Source organism: Prionailurus bengalensis, chromosome B1 (assembly GCF_016509475.1).
Source record: "Prionailurus bengalensis isolate Pbe53 chromosome B1, Fcat_Pben_1.1_paternal_pri, whole genome shotgun sequence".
Classification (NCBI taxonomy): Eukaryota; Metazoa; Chordata; class Mammalia; order Carnivora; family Felidae; genus Prionailurus; species Prionailurus bengalensis.
Window position 1 is genome coordinate 116460516 of NC_057344.1, and position 24976 is coordinate 116485491.

A 24976-nucleotide genomic window follows, 5' to 3' on the forward strand; every position below is an offset into this window, starting at 1 on the left:
AAATTCTCAGTTCTTTGATTTCGATAGAAGTGATCAGCTACATTTTTTTGAAGAGTTCTTGCTTCTTTTAAAAATGCTAGTAGAGTATCTCTTAACAAAGTTGGACTACATTCTCTTACTCCCTAAATTAAATTATCTTCAGAATTCCTGTATTCAATAATTATTCACTGATTCTCTTCTATGCACCAGAAACTGTATCATGAATTGGCATATATAGATGAGCCAAACACCTTCCCTTCCCTTAGGGAAACTTCTAGACAACCACAAGAGATTGTGATAAACGTGGCAATAAAGGGAACTGAGTGCTGCGGGGAACAGGGAGGGAGCTCTATTTCTGGGACTGGGGTGCAGGAGGGCTGCACAGAAGGGTAATATCCACTTACCTCTTCGCTGGGCTATGCGGTAACGTAAATGTAGGGTTTCTCTCTTTATCAGTATTCTGTAGTTAATAGCAGTGGTTTACCACCAAGAAATGTTTTTCATTTGCTCTCTTTGTATTTCTGATTATGACAAAAATAGGATAATTTGGCATATTTAGATTTAGCTGCAATTTCACCAAGGTTTCCGTGATATGTCGGATAATTGTTGATCTTTACTGGAAAAAAGGAATAGTTTACGTCTCCCTTGGTATTGTTAGGTGTGAAAAGATGAGTTGTGGTGAATTCATGGGTGCTGTATTCTATGTACTGGGTGTGATTCTACACAAGGGAAAACAATTGTCCAATAGACACACTCTGGTGTGGTGGTTCCTTTGCCTACCCTGTAAAATCTCCCCAAATTTCATGCACGAGCCTAATAAGTGAAGCTAGTGATGAGGTTTTTTTTCAACATTTATTTTTTATATTAAATATAATTTATTGTCAAATTGGTTTCCATACAACACCCAGTTCTCATCCCAACAGGTGCCCTCCTCAATGCCCATCAACCACTTTCCCCTCTCCCGCACCCCTCATCAACCCTCAGTTTGTTCACAGTATGTAAGAGTCGCTTATGGATTGCCTCCCTCCCTCTCTGTAACTTTCTTTTTTCCCCTTCCCATCCCCCATGGTCTTCTGTTACTCTTCATCAGGGAAAGACAAATCAAAGCCACACTGAGATACCACCTCACGCCGGTCAGAGTGGCTAAAATGAACAAATTAGGAGACTATAGATGCTGAAGAGGATGTGGAGAAACGGGAACCCTCTTGCACTGTTGGTGGGAATGCAAACTGGTGCAGCTACTCTGGAAAAAAGTGTGGAGGTTCCTCAAAAAATTAAAAATAGACCTACCCTATGACCCAGCAATAGCACTGCTAGGAATTTAGCCAAGGGATACAGGAATGCTGATGCATGGGCCCCAATGTTTATAGCAGCACTTTCAACAATAGCCAAATTATGGAAAAAAGCCCAAATGCCCATCAACTGATGAATGGATAAAGATGTGGTTTATATATACAATGGAATAATACTTGGCGATGAGCCTATTTTTAAAAACATATTCACCTTACATTTACCTTCAGAGAGTTTTAGCCACACAAATACTTTACTTTCAGACTTTGGAAGGATAGGAGAGAAATATGGGTAAAGAAGAGAGGCAAAAAAGCCAGCCACTCAGCCTCTGGTCTTTGGGAGGGCATAAGTATAACATTAAAAGAAAAAATAAAAACCGTTACATTTCCAGTAAGTTGTTATTTTCAAAGATAATTAACATTAAAATATAGCACACTATGTCTTGTTCATTATTACTTGATTTATGAATAAAAAAATTTCCATTGAGAAGACATGCAAAGTTGCCTCACTGTGCAATTTCCCAAGGCTCTCCAATTGAAGCAAAGCAGTGTTGTTAATTATGAACTTGTGAGGTCATATTCCACAATGGGGAAACCCCTCCACATTGTCCAGAAACGTCTCCATTCCAGTCTCTACAGATGCGGCTTTCTATGTAACATTGATGGTGGTTTCTGTCTACCATGAACTGCCAAAGACCTGCTTTTCTCTGTTACATAAAAATGGGCATTTCTCAAATTTGATTTAGGCTGTCATGTGAAATAATGGAGTGGTATATTAGAGAATGTACTGTGTCTTGATTAAATGCAATTACACAATTCATCTCTTCTTTCTCTCTTATGTCTTATGATAAAAATAAACTTGTAGGTGGTCCAAATGGAAAAATATAAGAAAGTGATGATAATATTATGTCAGGCAAAATGGACCAACCAAGAAAACAATAATACAAAATTTCAAAATTCATATGCTCATTCCAGCACTTTTAGATAATAGCTTCCTTCCTCAATCTTTTGTCTGTTGAAATTTTAGCTGGCACAGTGGTGCCTCTGGCTTCCTATGGGAGAGGTGACAGCTTTCCATCAGAGATGATTTTTTTTTCCATTTTAGGGTTTTTATGTAACTTATTGAGACTACTGACACATTTACAACATTTGCAATGTACTTTATTTTTTTAATGTTGATTTTTGAGAGAGAGGGGGACAGAGACAGAGAGACAGAGAATGAGTGGAGGAGGAGCAGAGAAAGAGGGAGACACAGAATCCGAAGCAGGCCCAGGCTCTGAGCTCTCAGTACAGAGCCCGATGTGGGGCTCGAACCCACAAACCATGAGATCCTGACCTGAGCCGAAGTCAGACACTTAACCAACTGAACCACCTAAGCACCCGAATTTGCAATATACTTTAAATAACAAGTTATCTCATTTGACCACTCAATGATGTAGTAAATGGAATAGTAGTTACTATTATACTCGCTGCATATTTGTTAAAACCTCAGCTTGGCTGATAATTTGCAAAAGATATCCGTGACTTGGATTTTCCTCATCATACTGTACAACAGGACTTTTATACCATAAGAAAACTAGATATCAAGAGCTTATGGATAAATGGACTGGCATCATAAAATTAGTACAAATTTGAGGTCTAAAATATTTGCTTTCGTTACCTGAAAGTGATAGGGTTGTGCTGCATTATCGTAAGATCAATGCCCTATGATTCTGTGATTCTAGAATGTCAGAGAACACCGAATTCTCACTTACCTCTTTGTTGGGCTATATTGTGACTTAAATGTGGGATTTCTCTTTTTATGTGAGGTATTGTCTCACATGGACACAGGGAGAAAAAGAAACAGCCTCTGAGCATCTAAGCTAAGGGAAGGGAAGATGGGGTGGGAAACCTCAAAACTTTCCCTTTTCATCTACTGAGTGAGGCAACTCGTCTATAATGTTGAAAAGCATCACAATGTAATTGATCCTCCAAGTGGTTGTGGTTAAAGCCTTCTCTGTCTCCCATTTTTCTTTATTAAACTCATGTTACTTTGTTATTTTCATGTACAGCAGAATCACCCGGAATGTATAAACACAGTTTACCCCAGAATGGTGTTCTGGCCACCCTTTTAAATTTGTGCTACAAATATGTTTTTGTCTGTTTTATTTCCATAGAGAAAGGTGAGGCTCAATCCCCCCTTTGGAGTAGTGAATACAGTGATGGCAATGGCCAGCACTCTGCTGGTTGTCCTGGTAACAGCATCTCAAATCTTACATTAACATCTGGTGTTCTTAAGCTTAACAGCTGGTTGTCTACAGAAAAATTTGAATTAGGAGTTGAAACACAAATGGGAATACCACAAAATAAAAGTAGTTACCTAGGAGGAATACTAAGAAATAAGTAAGCTTAAAGCAGGAAATTAGATGCAACTTGCAAAAGACAGAGAAATATATCAGAGATTTAAAAAATGAATAAAAGATAATGTTGCCCCTCCTGCAAAATGAAATACAATGAAAATTGTAAGTTTAAGTTTTGTATTGTTTTGATTAGCAAATCAACCAACATCTTGGGAAGATGACAAATCCTGATTAAATTTTGGAGAATTTGGACTCATAGTAGCCGACTTGTTCGGAGTCTCTACAAATCCTAGCAGAAGTGGTACCTGTGATTATCAGTTCAGTTAAACCTCTTGAGAATTCATTGTAAGGTGTCCAAAGATTAGAAAATTCTTGAGCGTTACCCTAGAAGTGGTTGACCAACACCTTTTAACTTATTTCTATTCATGGAATTAAACATGGTGTTGTTATATTTGAAGGATTTGAGGCTATTTTTATTTTTGAGAAGATTGTTTTTACTTGAGGGACTCACTGAATACATACTGACATTGAAGGAGTACTCATTTTAATTTTTTTTTTCAGCGTTTATTTATTTTTGGGACAGAGAGAGACAGAGCATGAACGGGGGAGGGGCAGAGAGAGAGGGAGACACAGAATCGGAAACAGGCTCCAGGCTCTGAGCCATCAGCCCAGAGCCTGACGCGGGGCTCGAACTCCCGGACCGCGAGATCGTGACCTGGCTGAAGTCGGACGCTCAACCGACTGCGCCACCCAGGCGCCCCAGGAGTACTCATTTTAAATCATAACAAGACAAATAAAAGTTTTGACATCAACAGGACTCTTCATTTTTTTTTTTAATTTTTTTTTTTAACGTTTATTTATTTTTGGGACAGAGAGAGACAGAGCATGAACGGGGGAGGGGCAGAGAGAGAGGGAGACACAGAATCGGAAACAGGCTCCAGTCTCCGAGCCATCAGCCCAGAGCCTGACGCGGGGCTCGAACTCAAGGACCGCGAGATCGTGACCTGGCTGAAGTCGGACGCCTAACCGACTGCGTCACCCAGGCGCCCCATCAGGACTCTTCATTTTTAAGGGCACGGAATATGATTACTTACAAAAAGTTGTTAAGTCAGTGATTGTTCTTCACCTTCACCTCTTGAATTGGAAAGTTCATTAAACTCCCAATTTCTATAGGTAAAAACAATTTTTGCTGTACCTACTCTCATATTAGGTGATATCAGAATATCCAAAATCAAAATAGGTCCTTGCCTATAAGGAAATTGACCAAAGCCAAATGGAAGTGTTCTTGTGGCTTAGGATACAGTCGCAGAAAGGTGACTAAAACCACTCAACTAATAGGAGTATAAAACTTGCGGTGAGTAGATTTACTAGGCAGAAACAGAAAAACTGAATAGAAACAGAAAGGGAATTAGAGTTTTACTTGATACAGGGGAGAACAGTTTAGGAATTTGTTTCCTAAATGGAGTGGACAGCCTCTTTAGGTCATAATTTCCTCACTTGTCAAAGATGCTGAATAAAAGCTTCATGTTGAGTTAAATAATTGCTAAGCTCTCATCCAAATCCAATCTTTAGTTTTCTTCTTTACTCAATGCCGTACCAAATGTAGTAATTTCCAAACTTGCATTTGTCTTTAGTGGTATTTAGAAAAAAAATAAGCAAATAATTGATTACATTGCTTTCCATTTAATGCAAATATTTTCCCAAAGTGTAAACATATCATTTTTAAGAGCTATATTTGTGGGGAAAATTTTAAAACACTAAAAATTTTAAATAATAATTAAGTACCTGACTTTCACCACCTAGAATTAAGAGCTTTTTAATGTTTTTCCATATTTGATTAAAAATAAAATGTTAGAGTTTAACATGTTTAACTTTATTATTAAGAACGCTCTGAACACTACTTCCCTTCCTTCTCTCTATGGTCTCATCTCACACTCTCTTAGTCAGAGGTTTCATTGGTTTTCTTTTAAATTTTTGAGCCACTCCTTTTGCCTTTTTGGAGGATGTTTAAGGAGAAATAGGAAAGTCATGACTAAGAGACTGTACTGATTGAATTTTAGTGAGCTTATATGTAAAGACACACATAGGGTGCCAAAAGAGATCTAGAAAATGTTAGGCACTGAAGGGAAATGTCTGGAGTTGCAAGGACAAGTTTTAGTCATCATCGTTTAGAATGCCATCTCCACCAGACAATCAAAGCCATAGATGTGACTAGGGTTCTGGAGTGAAAGATTCTATAAGAAAATTTAAAATCTGAGACCAGAGCTGTTTAGAATTACCATGTTGGATGAGAGAATGGAGAGGACTCATTTAAGACAAGGTGAAGAACCAGGATGATGTGGGCTATAGAAGCCATTGTCCTTTATGGATAATCCTGTCCTGCAGAAAGAGTAGAAAGTGATACCTTGAACTAAGCTCTTAGAGGGTGAGTATACCCAGGACTGATGAGTGCACATTGGTAGCATCGGGTTTCAGGTTAAATGATGAATTAAAGAATGAATTAGTGGCCAGAAAGAGGAGACTGTATGTACAAACTACTCTTTCAAGAAATCTACCAATGGAAGGGAGAAAGAGCAGTTAGAGATTTGGTTTTTCATAAAAGACTTTCCTCAAGGGAAAGAAAAGTTACTAGTAGGTGGGAAGAAATGCGAATAACATTATCTCCTTTTAACAAAACTTTCACCAGTCAGACTCAGGAAAACAATTTTTCTGGTTGTGGGGCAAAGTTTTACAAGAGAAAGAAAAAACAACTGGAAGAGGGAGAGTCTTTGTAGCCTAAAATAAAGACAGGTAGGGAGGAAAAGGACCTTTTTAATGCTAGGTGTGCAACACTATGTTTATAAAATATATCCATTCATTCGTTTATTAAGCATCTGTCCTATGCCAGACATAGTTCTAGATGTTGGAGATGCAGTCATAAACAAAACAAAATAAAAATATCCCTGCCTTCATCATGCTTATATTTCAGTGAGGGGAGAGATGCTAAATAAGTAAACATTAAAACTATATAGCATGTAAGATGGTAAGAAATACTATAAATAGGGAGAAATAAAGTGGTGAAGGAAGCAAGGGACCGGTGACATGGGGTGTCAGGGAGGCCTCAATAATAAGGTGACATTGAGCAAAGATCGAAGGACAAGAAGGTGTCAGCCATGTGGCTTCTGGGGAAGAGCCTTCCAGGCAAAGAGCCAGTGCTGGGCCCGGAGTTAGAGGATGTCTGGTGTGTAGGAATAATCGCAAGGATACCCGTGTAGCTGTAGCAGGGTAAGCCAACGGGTGGGTAGTAAAAAAAGTAGTAAGAAGTAAGTGAGTAGTTAGATGAAGGAAGAAAGGAGAAAGAAGTAGTAAGAAAGTAATAAGAAAGTAGTAAGAAGGGCTAGCTCACGTCAAACAGAAGGGGCTCTGACTTTTGTGCCCAATGAGATGGACGGTTTTAGCCAGTAACTGATGGGATCCGACTTCCATTTCAATAGGCCCACTTGGGCTGCCATATTGAGAATACAATGGTGTAAGAGAATCCTGGGATGGAGGGCAAGGATGAGGCTTGGAGCACAGCGCAGCAGCAGTGCAGGTGGTGAGAAGGGGTTGGATTCTAAAAACGCTTTGAAGATAGAGCTGACTGGATTTGCTGATGGATTTGAAGTTAGGACTGAGAGACAGGAGTCCAGGAGAGCTCCAAAGTTTTCAGCCTGACAACTGCCACCATAAACTTGCCATTTACCGAGATGGGAAAGATTGCTGTGCAAAAGAAACAGAGTCCCATTTGTAACATTTTTTGAAGATGTGGAGAATCATTCCTACCTACCTACGTGGGTTTCACAAAACATATGTATCTGCTGGGACTTTTTTTTTTTTTTTGACATTCCAATTTGGAATTGCGTTGTTAAAGTTTTGCAATTCAAGACATGTTGTATACTGTGCAGGAGCCTCACACACGTTATTGCTTGTAAAGCATTTAACACAGAGAGTTGTATATAGTAAACTTTCAGTAAGTATTAGCCATTATTAGAATTTGTTTTGTAATGCCAGGCTGTGTTAACAGTGATGCCATTTCATATTTATCAAATGTTCTGTGTAGATATCTAGTTTGTTTCACTAGGTGCAAATGAACAATAAAAGGAAGTGTATTATTTCTGTAATGCAAAAAAAGCAGATTAATGACAAATCACCCCTGGGAAATTGGGAAGTTTTTTGATAGTTGCAACAGATAGCCTGTTAAAAACAAAAAACAAAGTCAAACATTTTTTTAGGTGATTTCCTTTATTCTACAGATGAAAAACCAGAAGACCACAATGATATGTACAAAGTCTACCTGCTAACTGATGGTAGTCAGGACTCGAACCCAGAATTTAGTCTCCTGACCACAAAATGTTATTATCTCTTGTTTGAATCAAAAAAAAAACATCTGTACAAAGATTCTATGTGTTTTTAAGAAACTGCTTTTTTATTCATCACAGCTACCTTCCTCTGTTTCCCAATTGTTTGTGCTATTATTTGATGTATGGGAGAAAATAAATAGAAGTCATAACAGTGTGACCAGAGCTGTCATCTTTGTCCCCAGAGTAAAAGAGTCAAAATAGCCACCCACCCACAGAGCAGAGATCTAGAAATGTGTGGGTAATTCAAGTCACCTGGTACCATAGGCTCTGCAGGTGTTTGTAACACACACCCTTTACTGGCAAATGGTTTCCTGGTGTTTCATTTAGTCCCAGTGTCACTGCATAAAGAGGGAAATCTCAGACATCAAAGGAAGAAAGAAGATTAAAGGATCCCAGCACTTTAGAAACAAGACCTTGTCAGCTCTACCGTTTACTCTCCTGCAATGCCCCTCCTCACCCAACCTCAAGCTAAGTGACCAGGAGAGAGAGTGAACAGATCTGGTAGGCAGATGTTGGAATATACGTTGGCTATATTGCAAATTGTCATCTGTACACATGTACCCACATGGGGGAGGGGAGGGCAAAGAAAGTGGTTTGGGGTTGATGCTAAAACACTGGCATCAGCTCATGCAGAGCCAGGAGAGGAGGGGGTGCCCTAATCAGTGCTTTTAAGACCTTTTCGTGCAGTTGGACTATGACATTGGCATGAAACCTGACTTGGGTAAGAATTAACCTATGTGTAAAGCTCTGTCCATAATGTCAATAATGGAGGTTTGCTTCCCAGCCCTGTATCTAGAAGTGTCTCAAGTAATACTAAAAGAAGCCCTCTTACTTTTGATATGTACACTAATTCATTCAACATTGACTACTCTGTCTGTGTGTCAGACTCATGATAGGAGATACATCTCCCTCTGGCATTCTGGAAGTACAAACTTTACACAGTTTTCAGTTTCTCAGGCCTGCTGGGAGAGATAATAAGCTTAGCTAGTTAAAAAAGGACTGATTTTCAGCAAGGAATTAAGAGTCTAACCTACGTGGTAATTTTTAAGCAGTTCTATTTCTGGATCTGGCACTTACTATCTGCTGGTCACCGAGCAGCAAGCTTCCTCCCCAGGAAAGCTTCCTCCCTTGTAGAACTGAAAGGTAGTGATGCCTACCCAACCTGCTTAATGGGGTATTGCATGGGAGGGCTGAAGTGATGGAAATGTTTTGGAACTAGAAAGAGGGAGTGCTTGCTCAGCACTATGAATGTAGTAAATGGTACTGAATTATTCATTTTTTGATGGTCAATTTTATTTTTAAAAACCGCCTACCCACCTCATCTCCCTTGCTGATGAGAGAATGTGTCTGAAGGCTCTTTGCCAGTCAGAAGGTGCCTTACAGATGTGCGTTTGTGGGAAGGCTATTCAGAGAGTAACTATTCTTAGCTACTTTTATTTTTCCTGAAAAACAGAGAGCCCTGTCATTTCAATTAGACAGACATTTCGCAAGCGTTGCCAAATAACGTGGCATTTTAAAGAAAACATTTTATCTTTCCCTCTCAAGCAGCTGTCCTGGGATGAAACAGGGATGGGCGGAGGGGAACACCAGCTGCAGCTGATGTAGTTGGTATCAATAGATAAAATCCTTCACCTCTGGGTCACACATATACCACCAGTTATTCCAAGATCAAAACCAAAAACAAAAAACTAAGAAACTCCAGGTACTTAGAAAATTTCCACTCAGTCTGATATCAGTTCTTTCCTGTTCTTTGCCTTTTCGAAGACAATGGGGTGCCTATGTGCCCCCTGAAAAAAATGGGCTGAGAGTAAGTATATCATTAACCATGTGCGTGCGACTACCCATACAAGGAATGTCTCGTTTCTGCCCTGTGTGATTCTCTTAAGGGCAGGGACCATATCTTGTGCATCTCTACCACCCCTAAGATGTCTACAGGAGCAGCCCATCAGTAACAGTCAATGGATGGCAATCGCCTGGGGTGGGTGTTTTCCTGTGGGGTGGGTGTATTCCGGGGATAATTTTCATTCTAGAGATTGGAGCATCAGAGCTAATTCATGAATACAATGAATGCACCACCACCTCCACTTAGTAAACTGTGAATAATCCAGTTTGGGGAAAGTCCAGTTTAATCACACTACCAGAGGTCTTGTCAGCCTGATGTAGCCTTATCAGAAGTTGCTTTTGCAGCCTCTCCAAGGTGAGGATGGAGTCAGAAGAAGGAGAGAATTTTGACTCCACGTTGTCAGGGTGCTGCCTGTGCTCTGCGTATGGAACCAAGTGATTTCAGATCGTGTCTGGAGTTGGCTCTCCTTAAATATTAGAGTTTGCCTATGTCTCAGGAGTTCTTTAGTTTCTTCCTGCTGGAAATTTCAAGCGTAGACAAAAGCAGAGAGAATAGTAGGAGTGAACCCCCACATGCCCATCCTGTAGCTTTGATAGTTTTTAACTCACACCTAATCTTGCTTCATGCACACTGCCCTACTCACCCCTACTTTCTGCAGCACAATTTAAAATAAATCCTATACATCCAGATTATTTGATCCACAAATATTTCAGTTTTCTTTAAGAGAAAAGAACTTTTTAAAAATAAGTGCAATACTGTTATTAAAACTAAGGGTTAACAACACTTCCTTAAAATCATTAACTATCCAGTATGTAGAATTCTTGAATGCTTACAATTTTGGAAATTACCAAGCGGAAGTGATTACCATCAAAATTTGCAATCTGTAATGAAGACCAGCCTTTGGTCTTCATTGGTTTGTAAAGTGACATATCGATAAAGTACCTAGGCAAATTGTGAAATCATTTTTGTAAAAGGCACATCTGCAAAATATCTGTAGTTTCCATGAGCCTGTTACTTTCAGGGTCTCATGAAAATGTGTGCATTTTGTAAAGAAGCTATAGCAACTGTGGCATCTGTTAGCAGGAGGAGTCCTTTTGGCTGGTGAGATGGTGAATTTAAGGATCCACGGCTCGGCTGAGGTTATGTGGAGAGTTACTGAACTCTAGTGAGAAATGTGAAAAGCTCATCCTCACCACACCCAGGTTATGCACCCAAATTCCCAGACAATTTTTGTATTATTTTCGGCAAAGTCTGTCCTCAATGAAAACCATACTGCTCTATCACTGGAAACACATTTTTGCTTTTGATTGGGTATTGGTTGAGGACTCAGCAGCAAACCAGCCAGACAGCAGGACATGGGTGTGTATTATTATCCTATCTCTGTACATCCATATATGTTTATCTATCAGTGGAAAGATTCCCCCTGCAGATATTACCAGATGAGAACACATGGATGTTAAATAAAAGTCTCCCTAGAGCTGTGTAAACATATGTTGGCAGTTGTGACAGAGGGAGTTAATTTGTTAATACTTAAGGAGTTTCCTACTTTGAAGACAGACAGCTCTAAGTACAGTTAGTGTTAAATATTAATATTAATTATTATTATATAATCAGTAACTGGCTGATTACTCTTTTAACTGATTCATTCTGTGAAGCTGTGTTTTAAAGCTCTGTGATTTCTTTTTGGAACATTCCCAGAAAGCAGAACTGGACTTCTTAGCAGATTTGCTGTTAGTTATTTAATGTCTCTCTATAAGAAAGGTATTCTAATGTTTCTTGGAATCATCATTTTCAAGTTGTAAACAGTTTTCAATGTTCCATTTGCACAAGTACAGCTCCAATTCTCATTACTATGGGATGAGCAGTCTTATTTCAAGAGCTTATTCTTGGCTTTTCCAGACCATCCTGTTTAAAATCCCAGGCAGAATTTGATCAGTGTGTATTAGGCAGTGCTGTGCTCAAGGAAGGGAGATGAAAAGCAGCACATGACCAGATCCTTGTGCTTTTGATCTATCCTCAAAAAAGAGCCTGGCTAGTGCTGGGTTTGGTAATAAAAATCACTTCATCCAATGTTAATGTGGAAACAACTTGACTTGCGTGTGTGAATGAAGTTCTGGTGATCTCATTTAAACCCAGGAAATGTTAGAGTCAGACCGTAATCCATCCTGTCTGATACCTGCTGTGCCCAGGTGTAGCTGTGTCCTCTTCATACAGAACAAGGGGATCCAATCACTCTAGTCTCTAGACTGTGAAGCTAAAGTGTACAGGAGTCTTATAGAGACCCAACTTTTTCAAACACACAATGACATCCCTGCCTGGACTCAAAACATGTAGCAAACATCTAACTTAAAAAAATTTGACCTAGAAGGTAGAGATCTTATTTCTTGCCTCTTTGCCCAGGCTATAGGCCCATCTCATTGTTCTACAAATACAAATATGAACCTATCTTAGGCTGAATAAAGTCCTTTGTAAATTTCTTTAAGTTTTTAAACTTGGGAGATGGGTCTCAAAAGTATATGGGTGTCTCCAAAATTCTGATGTGTGGGCATAATGAGAAGAGTTGAATTGGTTTATACAGAAATATAGACAGGATTTGAAATAAATTTGGTTCAAAATCTAGAAGCACTGTCCACATTTTCTTATAAAAATGGACATTCCAATGATATTTAACTAATTTAACATGGCTGGTGAGAACCTTGTTTAGCTCAATTTCATTAGGGTCATAAACAAGTCAGAAGCCCCTAAATGCATTGATGTGGCATTCCATGAGACACACATTTGGAAAAAAATCACTTTAGTTGTTAGGTACTGGTTGCTATTTTTCTGTGACTAAGGTGTACCAGGAAACTGAATCCCCTTAGCATTCCATCTATGTGCCTCCAAGACGTTGAAAGGAAGCCATCGTGAACTACTCACTCACCTTCTTGCATCTTTGCAATAATACCTCATAGTGGTGGTGGTTAACTAGGAACACTATCAGGTATGATCCACCAATGAGAAAAATATTGAGAGATAAAGGCAAAGAAAAGTTAGAATAAAGTATGTAGGGTGGAGTGTCACCAGCTTCGTATGATCCTCAGAAGTACTTAGAGTCATAGTTTCTAATCCACCAATAGGCTTAAACAATTCCCTGAGGACAGTTAGGGAAGAGGTGAAATCCAGAGTCATTGCTGTGAATGGCCTCTAGGATGGCATTATTGCTCTGGCAGAGACATTGATACCACTTAGAAATGAAAGAGCCTACTTTTCACTTTAGGTAATTTACATGTGAAAAATACCATCAGCTATAGGAATGTAATGCAAAAGGAATTGATGAGAGTACTTGAAAATGTGAATCTGAGGCTCAAAATGAAACTCTTGAAGCCAAGTTGCTGGTTGAAAAATTACTCACCAACCAATCTCTTTTCTTCTTAAACATATAAGATGTCCTTAGCTATATAGTTGTAGGTTTTACTGATTTATGTAGAACTTAGCTAAGTTTTAAAAATCTATTTCAAAATATATAAAAAATCACTGTTTAATTTCTACGTTCTTTTTCTTTTCTTTTCTTTTCTTTCTTTCATTTTACTTTTGTTTTACCATCTTCTCATGGGTACTTATGTGAGCAATTTTGTCAATTCATTGTACAGATTTGCAGACACTGTTACGACAAAACTTCGTTCATTAATTCATTACTGGACAAAATGTGGAATGCTGTTATTCCAGGCATGATGTGACCACTGGGGATACAGAGATGAAAGATGGTTTCTGTAATCAAAAAGTATAAAGAAGGCAGAGGAAGACTTTAAGACAGCACACTCTATATCATGGAACAAATAAGCATGAAGTATTAACAGGGTGCAGGTGACATGGGACGTCCGAATCAGCTGGACGTGAGGAGCCAACCCAGAAGGTTCCCCCAAATAAAGTCACTTGATATAATCTCTGAATGGTGAGTTGGACTTATCCTGATGAGGAAGTAAATGGAGGAATGGTATTCTTGGTAGAAGAATATGTACAAATGCCTAGTCATGAGGGAGTGTGGCTAAAGGATGTGCAAGTAGCCCCAAAGAACTGGCATGTGTAATGCAAATGCTGGGGAGGTAGATTGGGATCATGTGTAATGCTGAGAACAAAAATGTGTTCTGGTCATCTTTACTGTGACACAGCTGTCTTAAGTTAAAACAAACAAAACCAAACAGGACAGATTTCAGATAGCATTTCCTAGCAAAGTTAGACAAAAACTCTATTAGCCATTTGGCTAATGAATTTCATTTGATTTGTTTGCCTAGACTTTTGATTAACCAACATAGTAGTGGGGTTGTCTGAGGAAGGACAGCTCTACTCCAGACCTCAGGGCAGGTGGGGTGAAGGGTCCTTGTTTTCCTAGTTGCATTCCACTTCTCTTTCCCACCCTCCCTCCCCATCTCACACTTTAATGCCCCATATTTTCTACAAGTCTGCTGGAATGTGAAGCCAGACTCAGAGGTGTTAAAAAGAGTCCAATGCCAGTACATCTGTGATTCTAGTAATGAACAAAGGCCAACAAAGGAAGCAGCAGAAATACAGAGGAGCATACTCTTTGCACAGGCTGGAAGGACCAAGGGATGGAGGGGAAGTGACTTAAGCCCAGAGACATGATTTCATTTGTTTCATCTAGTAACAAATCATCTGACCTCCCTTGCACTATTGAGAATGTGCTGGTTGCCACACCAAAGCAGATGAATGGGATGTGGGTGGCGTGGGGGACCAACGTCTTCAATGTGTTTTCTTTGGGATTACTAACACATTGAGTATTTCATCACAAGATGTACCAAATTTCTGAGGCTGAGATTTGAACAGGAGGGTCACACAAACCAAAGAATCTGTCCTTTGGCTTATAATCTCCTTGTCCAATCTTCTAACAAAGCATTTAAATAGAATTTTTTGATAAAAATAGATTGTAAGTCAATGAGTGATGTCTTTATGCCATGCTGTTTGCTCGACATAAGTTTGCTTTGTCCTTGCTGACCAGCTGTCCTTGCTGTCCTCTTCTTTCTTCCACACAGTAAGAATTTAAATTGGTTCAGGGGAGTAGAAAGGCTGGTAAGTAAGACCACGTGTGTATCAAGATATCGATTGTTTTTTGGAAAATTATTCTATTTTAATAAACAACATGTGGTCATATAATTGCTATTATCAGACACTAAAAACAAAAACACTCTCCAAGCTGGGGCTTTTGAACCCAATCATCTTGCAAATGTCTGAAATAAATGAGTAGCCTTAGCTATTGTAATTTCATCCATTAGGAAGTCAGGCAACTATTCTACCCTGATGCTTTAACCCTTTTGTTACATCAGAGACTCTGAGAATGAGTTCAAACTGTCTTCAATATAGTTTGTCCTGATCTTTGGAACCCAGAAATGACAGTATGAGTGTATTTTGAGTGCTCCTTGCATGAATTTCTGTGTGAGAACTGTCCCATCAACTGAACATTCCATAAAAATAAAAATGAAGCTGGGGTGTGGGGCACAGATTCGTAACCTGTTTTACAGGCTATATAAATATTGGCTTGGGTGGCTAGGGAAGGAGTCAAGCTGGGAAATAGGAAAGAATAAGGATGGCAAAATAATAGATTAAATGGCTTCTATTCCTTTCACTTCAGTAACAGACACGTTGGCTTATCCAAAGCCCAGGAGTTAAAGTCCGTCCCCCTGCTGCACATGTAACTTGAACTTCAGTCCCTCCGTATGTCAGTAGTGTGTAATGTCGTAATGATTCTAGTCCAGGATTCTTCATACACTTACTTTTTATTTTCTTCCAAATGGCAGAAGTAGAAATAGAGGAGTTATTTCGGCAGAATTCTTGTTAGAATTGTCAACCACCTCTGCATCCTACTTTTTTAATCCAAAGGTTTTTAGTCAATTCAATATTTGTGTCTGTAACAATTAAGTAAACCCCTTGCTCCAACCATTTGGGGAATCACACGGGGCCCTGTTTCTTCTCAAGTCATTGCTTCTCCTCCCAGCACACCTGGAGGGATGGAACGCAGGCCTGCCTTCTTGCTCGTGACTCTAACTTTGAATGGTAATATTTTGTATTTTTAATCAATATTTATACAGAGCCTAAAGTGGCTCTTACATAGAAATTGGGTCTTTTCACTGCAAACAAATATTGAGGATTATATGCTGTGATTTTTTCCCCATCTTCCCAGCCGTAAAAGAACAAACTTTTCAGTTCAATTGGCTTTCATCAACTGTTTCCTCATAATCAGAATAGACTGCGGGGAAGAGAAATGATACCAGAGAAATGTAAAGTTTGCATGTTCTATACTAAATGAACAATACTGTAAACATCACCTCAAGGAATTGTTGGGACGATGGATTATTTGTATGTGTATATAATCTAAATGTATTAATGATCTGACTCTGCTAATAAGGTCACATCAATAAAAACAGAAAAATTTTAATCAAGAAACTTCAGCTTGGATTCTTGATACTCTTGCAAGAAATCCTGACTCTAGGAAACCCAAGCTCTTCCAAGACTTCCTAATACAAGAGCTAGGAGGCATAAATTAGCAAGGAAAAAGAAACTTCACATTGAAGCTCTTAAAATTAGTTCCTTTAACAACTGTATTAATTTTAATAGATAATACACCACGTGCAAATTAGAAAATTTTTAAAAGAGTTTACATGGAAACTAAAATTTTCCTCTTCTCAGTTCTCAGTAATTCTGTCCAACCTTCCATGGGTAAATTCTGCTATACTTTTCTTGGATGTACTTCCTGAAAAAATGCAATTAATAAATTAGGCACACACAGAAACCTGTATACACAGATTAATATATATCTTCACTGGATTTCTTTATCGTCATTCATAAACCATGATTTTAGAAATGAAAAATGTCTCCAACTAATGTAACATTTAAATATTTTTTAATATTTTTTTATTTTTGAGAGAGACAGAGACAGAATGCAAGTGGGTTAGGGGCAGAGAGAGAGGGAGACACAGAATCCAAAGCAGGCTCCAGGCTCTGAGCTGTCAGCACAGAGCCGGACGCAGGGCTCAAACTCACAGGCCATGAGATCATGACCTGAGCCAAAGTCAGACGCTCAACCGATTGAGCCACCCAGGCGCCCCCATATAATATTTAAAATTCACAAGCATTTACATTCAGGCTCAGAAATATTTACCAACATTTACTTACTCTATAATCCTAAAGAAAGTATGTTAAGTTTTCATACCTACCTGGACTTCAATATTTGAAGTTTGAATGTGATTTTTCAATATTTGAAGTTTGAATGTGATTTTTCACTGGACAGGGAAATTTGATGCCCTACCAGAAATAGGAAATAATGAGAACACACATCCATCTATTTATCATACTTGATACGGGGAGAAAAAGTAGTTGTTTTGTAAAGACCCACGGGATACGAGATCCAAAGAAAACTGCAAAGCTGTGTCTTGCCAACAAGACACAGGTGCACACCACATGAGGATATGAAACAGTCCAGCTACAACGGGTGTGTTGATAGCTCTGAGTCTACACTGTGTATCTCCCCAAGTGCACTGGTATGTTTGTTATGTGTTACTTTATTTTTTCATGTAGTCTCCGAAATTCTCAAGCCTACCCCGAAGCACAGTGGCTCAGCTGTAGGAGTAAAGGTGAACCTGCCTGGAAGTAGCTGTTGTCGGCGAATCTCTTAGACTCATGGTGATGTCGGGGAACCAATTCCCCGCTTAGACCCCTGTCTATCAGAGATAATATTGAGTCCATATCTCATAGAGACCAGGCATTTTCTCCATGATATATATGCAAGAAGCATCCTTAATCTTTGTAACAAGTCTGTAGAGAAATGTTTCCCTATCTTACTGTATCTATGATTACCAGGACAGAATTTATTAATGATACAGGCTCCTGGACCGTATCCAATTCACAAAATTAGAATCTCTATGAGGAGTCTGTGAACAATTTGTTTTTAAAGAAACCCTGTGAGATTTTAAAGATTTGGTAAGTAGGGAAATGCTGCTGAAGGTAGAAATGCTATCTGCCTTATCAAGGAGAGAACTGAGACTGTTCTCAGTTAAGTAATTTATAACAATCAATCGTGGGGGCATAATTCAAACTGTAGTAGGACCCCAAAATTCTTCTTACCATGTTACCTTTCTGAAGGTCATGAGGTCAGAAAAATGTGTGAGGCTACATGGAAAATTTTATATTGTAGGCCTTCCTGGATTTGGAAGAAAACTTGAAATTGTGTAGTTTCTTCCTCTGTTTTGGTTAGAACAATTATACTCCATCAATCACAGAACTACAAAGGGCTTTATAATGATATAAGGAGTATAAAGGGCTCCAACCATTGCTGCAAAAGCACTCCTGAGATGCTGCTTTCTGAGCATGCAAGTGTTTTCGTCCTATCTGTTCCAAATGAGAGGAAAATGGGTCAAAAACAGGCAAAAGGAAAATCAGGTAGACTACAAGGTTTAGATTTCTCTAAGTGCTGAGACCTTATGGAAAGGGTTAGCTTTCCCCACCTGTCTCCTGATCAATAGTAGCAATGAACATGTTACAGTTGAACATGTGGTCTGTGTTCCAAGTAGAGAACTCCCTGCTATCTCCTCTGCTTAATGATATACAGAGAACAGGGTGGAGCAACCCAACTTAGAGAGGACTTTGCCTTGATTTCATAGAATTATTGTTTCTTAGGATTTAAGTGAGATTTTTCTGAACAGATTGGGGAAGTTAATGGACCACTGGCAGAAATCCATCATTCCTAATTTATAATCCAGGAGGCATTAGCAGAAGTCTCTCAGCTCTGCACTTCTATGTCAAAACCAAATATCTAACAATCCCAGCCTTAAAACGAATATGTGGAAGAGGTACCCAAAGGTTTTCCACAGTGTGCACAGCATGAATTGTTTTAAGGGAATTGAATTCCATATCCTTAACTTGCATGATTTTTTTTTCCTTACAATTGTCTGGGAATGTGCCTGTGTTTCCTTTTGCCATTTTATGTGGAAAGAAAGGCAAAATCGTCATGCATTCCAAATCTTGATATACTGCATTAACCAGCAGTATAAAACCTTTTATGGATGACAGATGAAAGTAGAATTTGGAGTATTGGCTTAACAACGATGTTCTTAGTGGTTGATTAGGCATCCTAAACATATCTCTCCTTGTCTTGTCATTAATTCTTTAAAAGTGAAGCTTCACCGTGGTTGGAAAATTATGGATACAGAACATCCAAAATAGTTGTGATGACTTGTATATTTCAAAATTTAACTGAATGTTTTCTAAAACTAACCATTACTGTGAATTTCATCTTATAAAATATTTAGCATTATATGTTACATTAATAAAGCTAGCTAAACTTGTGCTGAAAAATTTTACATGTTACGCACATGAGAGGATACATAGTTTTCAAAATTGTTTTATGGATAGTGCAGGCAGAACATTTGTAGATCACAGAACTAGTTGTGTCTGGATTGTAGCTGGTGTTCAATAAATAAATGCTAAACAAACAACTATTGAATATTGAATGAATACCCAAACAGCTGCCTTAATGAACCTATGGCACACATTCAGAACATCATGAAATTTCTGAACTTTTCCCCTCCAATTTAATATAGCTCAATCCTCCTGGCCTTATGTTCAGGAATCCTCAAAGATACACCCTTATCCCCTAGAGGTAATTGTGGACAAAGGAAAAGATCCGATTGCAGTGCCTTTGGCATGCACCATGAGAGTGCACATTAGCCAGCTTGAGTTCTATGTCCCTGCATCTCCCGAAGCTGCAATTTTAAGGTTTGATTTTGAAATTACCACCTTAAACGGTAGCAAAGCTTGTATATTCATTGAAACAGAGAGCTATCATATGGAATGTTAGGCAAGGGAAATTATCTTTTCTCTAAGAACTGAGTTGGGGGTGGGGAGCCAGTCCGATCTGGTTTCCCAAATGTTAATTGCCAACCTTCTGCTAAGTTCCCTTTGAGACCCCAGACCTTCTAGTCCCCAGCCCTTTGCTGCTACCTCCTTCTATGCACTCGCCCCAAATGTTTTTCATTCCCACAGCTGGGTCCTCCCCCTGCAGGCTTTCTTCTTCCCGCCCAGCTGATGATGTTTTTCTGGCTCCAGAAAACTTCCGATTGTTACAAACAGTGCTTGCAGGGACAAAGGATTGTCCCGATTAAAACAACAACAACAAAACTGGGACGGTCTTGCAAGAATCCGGATGGGTGGCCATCCCACATGAACACTATGTGATGTTTCTCCCTTCCTTTTTTTTTCCTACCCATCATTAAACAGGAACAATGTCATTATTTTGAAAACTTGGGAGTTAAACTAAGGTTTCGGTTGTGGCCAAAGGTCTGTTCAATAGCCAGTGCTGCTGAGATACCTAGATATTTTTCTCATTTCATTATTCGTAGGGATTTGATGATGTCATTGTTGCATTTGCATGTTTTAAGGGATGGACAACTGTTGAAAACTAAGAATAAATGCAACCCTAAAGCTTACTCTCAAATTAACAGGTATTTTTTCCTCGAAGCTCTGAGAATAATTGAAAGAAAAAAAAAACAGGCTCAATTAGTTCAAATTTCGTTTTATTTCATTCATTAGAATATTATTTAATTATCATTAATCACATGAAGGGCTTTTACTTGTAACTCTGATTACCTTGAATTTAAGTGGACATAAAACCGTTGTCAAGGAATGAAATGAGAAAATGTTGTTTACGGCATTGTCTGTGTTGTCCGCCAGTATTCCGTCTTTCCAACAGCTGCACCCGGACATGCTGTTGGTATTTGGAGGCTTCTAGAGAGAGAAGTGGCCAAGTTTATTTTTCTAATCTCTAAATTCGGCACACAGGTCAGCACTGAAAACCCCTTCTCTGTGTGTGCATTAAACCGTCACTGGTAAATGCTCTCAGTCATGACACCTTGTAGGGAGGCCTGAAAGCCAGGATAGGCCCCGAATCCCCGAATTCTCTGCTATTGAGCACATAGGACTTATTTGCAGAAATCACTTAAGCTCTCTTTACTTCATTGCTAAAATTTTAAATAATGATTCCAAATTCGCACAGAGTAAATGGAAGTAAAAAAAAAAATCCTTCATACTAAAAAGAAATGCTCATTTTTGATGGACTTGATTTTCAAGCCTTGCCCAACATGTTCACTCTGTTTTAGTTCAGGTCCTGGCTGTAATAATAACTAGAAAACACTCTATTTTTAGCCTGGAAAGGGGGTTGGGCAAAACTTCTTTGCTTTTTGACCTGATCATGGACAGCTCTCAAACATTCTTAATTTATGGCCTATCACCTGCTATTATTAGGAATTTCAAACGAATCTATCTCCTCATTGTGACTGACACTAAGTCAGGAATGATTTTTCATGGAGGCAAGTATTCCTGGATGATCATGCAACCAAATTTCACTGTTCCTCAGACCATTCGCTTGACAAGTAAATGAAGAGCCATACAAACTCACTATTAATCATTTCCATAGAGGTAAAAAAAATCAGTCTTCTTGTTAATTTATAAAAATAAGTAACAGGCAGGCATATTATTGTTTTTGTTAAATAGAAACTTAGACTAAGATACTCAAATTCATTTTTTGTTTGTCATAAAACCATCAACAAACGGAAACAGGAACAGCCTTCTGAGTCCAAAGTAAATGGAAAATAAAGATTTTTTTTTTCTATGGAAAAGTATCTGAATGGCACTTTCACTAATGTATGTAATTCCCTTTAGTGGTCTATTAATTGCCACAGTCCTCACTTCTTCAGGATCCTCTGTAGCTACTTTATCCGTGCGCCTCTCTCCCTTCGTCCCTTTTTTTTCTCCCTCATTCTACCTGCCTTCCTCTCTTGCCTACAAGGATACCATTTCCAGATATGTTAAAGGGGGATATGTGGAGAAAAAACAATAGCAAGCTGCAGAGCCCTCTTACTTGAGATGAAAATAGTCTTGTTTCAAACTCTTTACTGAAAAATCATGTATGAGGCTGAAAATACAAGAATTGCTATTAATGGTTCAGATCCATATTTTCTCATGTTCTATGTTTTATTGCTAATGGTTATGCCAAAGGAAACCATATGGCTGAAGAGATCTGGGCTGGGTGACATTGATATCAGAAGGTAAGGCATGCCCCCATATTATTTGCTTTCCCAAAAGCCTGCTTCAGTCAATGTGTCTTATCATTTTTTTAATTTCATTTATATTTGAAGGCTGTTTATTGGAGCAAGCAGTTTTATAAGCATACTAGAAGCTGTATAACTTTGAATTTAAATTACTAAAATTTTATTTTAATTGTCAAAGAATTGCTCTTAATGTTATGTTCTGGGATTCCATTTCAAGTGCAACATCACGTTAATGATAATCTTTTATCACAAAAAATTCCGCATAGTTTTCTGCCTGTGTCATTTCTATTTAAAGCCAATTTATATATAATATATATATATATAGGTGTAATATACATGCATAATAAAACTACACATCCTCCAGTATATTTTACCTCTTAGAACAACTGAGTTTCCCTCTGAAAAACTTGTGAGAATTTTATTGTGACCCCATTCAAATAAAGGACTACTGTACATCTAACTTTTTGCAATATCATCTGCATCAAATATTTTCCATTTCAAATATTTTCCATTTCCCACCATCTGAGAATGGGAAGTTAATGATGTGCCTTCCACAATTTTCTGCATAAATGAACTGCTACTTTTAGCAAAGAACTTGTTTTTTTACCATATAGACTTTTTTTTTAGTAATTGAATCAAATATTATTCTATATTCAGAATCCCTTGAAGATTTGTTGCTTGTGTTGTAAATTTCACGTGATGTTTTAGGTGGCACATGTTTATTTCCATTGAAAGAACATGTCCTATTTTTGAGGAAGGGAAAAAAAAACTTGTAAGACATCAAATGTTTCTTGCAAAACAATTTGATGAAATAAATGTAAATGAATCAGAAACATGTGAATTGTATTTCAATCAAAATTAATGGGTTTAAATATGAAGGGAGTAAAGTGCTTCGGGGAGAGAGTGTGGCAAGGCGGGAAGTGACATTTGTTTTGTTTTCATCAGTCTTGGATTTTTGAAAAATGGCCTAATACTCTGAATTTACCCTAATTCATATTCTCTCTTAAGCCTGATGAGGGAGATCCAGAATGGGACAACAATATGCAAATTCACTTTATAGCTTTATCTGGCTCCAATTGTAATGTAGGCATCAAGCATGGCCACTGTTCAATCCTTCAAAAGCAGTTTCAACTTGAAATTCATGATTTTTCTATTTTCTCTTGAGGGTAAACGGTAAATTGTAATAATGCTGAAGTTATAATTTTTCCCATAGAACATGTAGTTTTCAGACTCTCATGTCAGCTTCACATTTATTTCCTCTGCCAAAATGAAGAGAATCAGATCTAAACAGAAAATACGTGGGGACTGACTGTAGCCACACTTAGCAGGAAAAGAGCAGGGGGAGAAAGAGAGTATAAGAGAGGGAGAAAGAAAGACAAGGGAAAAGAAATAGACCATTCACAGGGACATGGGTCATCAAACCTCATTTCATAAGCAAAGCACTCAAATCACACTACTTATTTGAGAGTCATAAAAATTTTACCCATGGTTTTACATTTGTACCATTTATGTGTGCTTAAAAACAACTACATGGCTTCTTTTTTACTTTTTATATTTTTCAACAACAAAAAAAATAACCATGCCTGACTCTGAAAACAGAAAAGAACTACAAAAAAGAAAAGAAAAACAACTTACAAATAAGTCTCCCTGTCAACATGCTTCAAAATATGAGGGAGTTTGATGTGTGGTGTGACAATGCTGTTTCTCAACTCAGTCTCTGCAAACAGAGACATTTTAAGTGTTCCAAAAACTTCCAAGAGGCCAGGAATACATAACTGGAGATTATATTTTTACTTTGGGAGATAATGTGGGGCACTGCTTAAGTACCTCCCTTGGTGAGAAATGTAGGAACAGAGTCCTTTCTGCACTGAAGGTGTAGTAGCCCATAGGGTTATTTTTGTATGTAAAGAGCCTGCTTTTTTGTTTCCTGAGAACATGCTGCGATTGGAGTTGAGCATTTATTTCTCTGACCATTTGGAACTCCCCTGCTGTTCATCACCACATTTGGAATGAAGACCCTGCTCCTTGATTTCCTTGTGCCAAGCAGCTCATAACCTCAAACAGTTCTGGAAGTGGTTCTCTGCCATGGTCCTCACAGGCAGGAATTGTAGGGAGTCCCTCTTAATATATTTGTTCTATAACTGGGCAGAAGATATGTTTTAGCTTCTAGCACAACCCTTTTTTTTTTTAACCTCCCCCTCATCCAATTTCGTGGATAAAAAACAGCATAGCTAGGCTGACTGTTTTATTTATGCCTTAAATCAGTGGCAGTATAACAATTACAACTGGGGTGCCTGGGTGGCTCAGTTGGTTGAGCATCTGACTTCCGCTCAGGTCGTGATCTCACCCTTTTTTTTTTAATTTTTTTTTATTTTATTAAAAAAAAAATTTTTTTTCAACGTTTATTTATTTTTGGGACAGAGAGAGACAGAGCATGAATGGGGGAGGGTCAGAAAGAGGGAGACACAGAATCGGAAACAGGCTCCAGGCTCTGAGCCATCAGCCCAGAGCCTGACGCGGGGTTTGAACTCACAGACCGCGAGATCATGACCTGGCTGAAGTCGGACGCTTAACCGAGTGCGCCACCCAGGCGCCCCATGATCTCACCCTTTTTAAGTTCCAGCCCAGAGTCAGTCTCTGTGCTGACAGCTCAGAGCCTGGATCCTGCTTCAGATTCTGTGTCTCCCTCTCTCTGCCCATTCCCCGCTCACGCTCTGTCTATCTTTCTAAAACACAAATAAATGTTTTTAAAAATTTAACAATTACAACTATTTCTGAGCTCTCAAAGTTACCCTTAAAAGCTCCATTGATCAACACAAAATCTAAATTCCAGTTCCAAAGTTGTGTCAACAAAAGTATATGAATAGCATCAACATTATCTTTGTTACAATCAACAATCAGTATTTATAAGGTTCTCAAAAAAGTGTCACTATGTAGGATCTATGCTCAGAACATTACTACAATGGCATATTTCCTTTGACGAGAAACGTATTGTGATTTACTTCCCATTATGATTTGTTGCAGTAAGTTTTTTTAAGTGTTACAAGATCTAATC

General features: G+C 38.5%; 1 protein-coding gene across 1 annotated transcript in view; it reads left to right on the plus strand.

Moving 5' to 3' along the window:
- The window catches only part of DKK2 (dickkopf WNT signaling pathway inhibitor 2), a 103919-nt gene that overhangs the window by 72465 nt on the left and 6478 nt on the right, over positions 1–24976 (plus strand). The gene's annotated exons all lie outside the window — the stretch shown is intronic.